General features: G+C 35.6%; 1 pseudogene; it reads right to left on the reverse strand.

Annotated features, from left to right (window-relative positions):
• Nucleotides 1–405: 405 nt before the first annotated feature.
• On the reverse strand, nucleotides 406–1,277 carry LOC118057667 (uncharacterized; annotated as a pseudogene).
• Between the last annotated feature and the right edge of the window lie 2,447 nt (nucleotides 1,278–3,724).

A 3,724-nucleotide genomic window follows, 5' to 3' on the forward strand; every position in this document is an offset into this window, starting at 1 on the left:
CTCTTTTCAATGCGGGAAGTTTGTTTCATATGCATGCTAAACAAAACATGATGGAATCAGGTATTTAGAGCGCAAAATCAAGTTAAATCGCACCGCAGATTCGACTCGAAGTTTTTATTTAACTAGACTTCATATTAGGACAGTTATTTCTTTAATTTTCATCTGTTCCCCTGGACCTGACACGCAAATTCTGATGCAACTCTGTTCTACCAGTTCCATTCCCTTGAAGCTAAATTTGGAACGATGACTGAGATGCATCCAGCTCAATCCTTGTGCCCATGTATCTATTAGTTGATGAAGCCCTCTTGAAAGAGGAAAGAAATTCGTCAGCCTTTTGTTATACTAACCATGGATCCGGTCATGACCAAATTGCATCAGGAGAGAACCAAGTTTTAGGATACCAAATTGCACCAATAACAGAGCATTTCATTTATTTTCTTTGCTGCATCCAGCTAAACTTGGAATGCATTCGCAGAAGAAAGAAATAACAAAGACAATTAATGAGTCAAGTATAGTATAGGGTAATGGATGTGGAATTAATCAGGCAACCAGTTTAGCAGATTCCCACTCCACAGCCTTCTTCAGGAAACTGTCTTCTTCCAGGACCATCTGAACAGGCAAGAAACCCATACCACTGGCCATGGCTAGCATCATTTGCTTGGTCTCTGACTTGAACTCCTCCAAGTCCACTGTCCCATTCAAGTCATGATCGAATTGGACAAAGAGAACCATAGACGAGAGCAAGCTCGTCCGGGTCTGTTTCCACATCCACGCCGAAGTGGGTTTCCAATAACCTCAAACACTGCAGCTCCTTCAACATTTCCCCGTAGGAAAGCCGGCCGTCATGGTCTGAATCAAGGTGGGCGAAGCGGTCACATATTTGCGCGTTGAATGCTTCCTCGTCCTCCAGAAAGTTGACAATGGTGGCGCCATCCAAAATCTCCACACTCATTTTTGGTCTCTCGCAATTTACTCACAAACTAGAACAAGAGAAGGTTTGAAACCGTAAATTAAAGGGAAGCTTTAGAGAGAACTAATTTGATATTTTGATGAATCAGGAGTTGGTTCTGTGCTCTGTGAAACAAAGAGAAGCTTTCGAGATAACTGATTTGATGTTGATGAATAAGAAGGTGGTCTTGTGCTCATTTATACGTAAATGAGGGGCACACAGACAGTCGACGAGCAGTCAGAAATATAGGTAGCACCCAGTTTCCATTTGGTTTCTGCTTTCCTGAGATGCTTCTAATTTCCCTTTGCGGCATCGTTGTTTCACTCTTTGCACAATCTGCTGCTTCGAGGACCCGTCGGTCAGCCACTAAAAAAATATTATTAGAACTATCTTAAACAGGCGAGCCATCAGTCATAATCTAATGGCAACGGCAACTTCGGAACGGGCTTTTCCCCTAATAAAATTCGGTGGGCTAGCCGTGTTTATAAAGTCGAAAATTAAATGAAAGTTGACTTACTCGAAGGTTCAAAAGCACCGACAGCGGTCAATTTCCCTTCTCCTTGTAAAGACGGACCGACCATGTTCTTTTTCTTCTTCTTTTTTTCCCCGCAATACACAACAAAAATGCAAATACGAGCATATAGTTGTCTATTCTACATGTGTTGTTTGTCAGACATTAAATAATGGGCATATAGTTGTCTTAGAGATTTAAACAAATTTAATTATGGTTCTAACTGAATTTTGTCGTTTTTTTTTTGTTTTTTTCATAGATGGACTTTTAGAACTTGATGCTTGCAATATTCTTTACTTATTTGTTACCATGTCATGTTTAATGGATTTACTTAATCATTTATTAAAATTATCCTATGTACTTATTTATAGAAAACCATTTTTCTTATACAAAAGGATTAAAAAATAGTAATTGAAAGAAAAGGGATCAAAATTAAAATACAAAATAAGAATGAGATTGAAAAGAAAATTTAATTTAGTAAAAAGGATTAAAAAATTCAAAAGAATGATGATAAAAATTAACTTAAAAAAATCAAAAGAATATTTTGATTGAAGAGTGAAATTAAAAGAATAATAACTTTCACAAAAAAAATATTAAAAAAAAAATTAAAAATCAAAACAACGAGGATAAAATTAAAAAAAATAATACCATTAATTTGAATTGAAAGATGAAATTGAAAACCAATAAAACTCACATAAAAAGTTCAAGGTAAAAAAATTTGAAACCCAAAGTTTAAGAACCAAAATGAAGAAGATAATATTTGACAAATTGAAATTGAAGGATGCAATTAATAACAAATAAGACTTTTATAAAAACACCAAGACCAATAAACCCCTTAACTCCATGTTTAATCTTTTTGCTTTTAATAATATTTTCGTTGTTACTTTATTATTTTAATTTTTTATATTTGATCAAACCCTAATTTTATGGGTTGCTTGGAAGGAGCTTTGGGCATTGGTGACTTGCTGGAATAACAAGGTCACCAGTGCATTGTAACTGATGACAAAGAATGGTCGGAATGTGGTGAGTGTATATTTTCTTTGCACAACATTTGTTGTGTGTCTCATTACACGCACCTGGCATAACATAAACTAAAGTAGGCCTCCACGTAAAAAGATGTAAGATGGGCAAGTATTTAATCCTCAATAGAATTACCATGAACAAGAGGTTGAAAATATAGCATATGATCACCATTGACAATCAATGTCAACATCTTCACACGAGGTTGAAAATATTAAGAGCTACAAGCCTGCAAGTGTGTTGTTTTTAAGCATCTAGGTTCTTCGTTGAATTTGTGTTCCTGTATATATAGGATATTAAGTGCTTCCCTCTTTTCAATGTTGTCTCAGTTACAGAAGATGAGCTTATGAGAATCCTTGTTCTTGTATCAAATTTCTTACCCGGATATCATCAAGTTATCAATGTGTGGTGTTGTAACCCAATTTTAGATTCACCAAGATTTTTTTGAATGTTATTTTATTTCTATTATTATTTATAAAAATCTAAAAAAATTAAGAAAAAGTTTAAAATTCAAAAATATATTTTTCTCGAATCAACCACATCTTGCCATCAAAACCAAGTCCACCGGGTCAAACCATGTCGACCAGGGTAAAAAATGAGTTTCGGGCTGTTTCGGGTCAAAATCATCATTTTCGACCAAAACCGAGTTCACCGGCTTAATACAGGTCAAATCATATCGACTAGGGTAAAAAATGAGTTTCGGGCTGTTTTGGGTCAAAACTGTCATTTCCGACCAAAAACCGATTTCACCGGGTCAATACGGGTCAAACCTTGTCGATCAGGATAAAAATGAGTTTTCATGACGTTTTGAGTCAAAACCGTCATTTTCGGTCAAAACTGTCATTTTCCATAAAAACCGATTTCACCGGGTCAATACGGGTCAAACCATGTCGACCAAGGTAAAAAAATAAGTTTTCATAATGTTTCGGGTCAAAACCGTCATTTTTCATAAAATCCGATTTCACCGGGTCAATATGGGTCAAACCATGTCGACTAGGGTAAAAAATGAGTTTTCATGACGTTTTGGGTCAAAACCGAGTCCATCGGGTTAATATGGGTCAAACCATGTCGACCGGAGTAAAAAATGAATTTTCAGGCTGTTTCGAGTCAAAAGTCAAAACCCGGTTCACCGGGTTGATACCCATCAAATGTTTTTTTTTGTGTTAGCGGTTGAAACAGGCTTTTTCTAATACTGATTTAAATTTTTTAGTTTTACCCATATAAATATTTATTATTATATATAA

Source organism: Populus alba, chromosome 2, assembly GCF_005239225.2.
Source record: "Populus alba chromosome 2, ASM523922v2, whole genome shotgun sequence".
Classification (NCBI taxonomy): Eukaryota; Viridiplantae; Streptophyta; class Magnoliopsida; order Malpighiales; family Salicaceae; genus Populus; species Populus alba.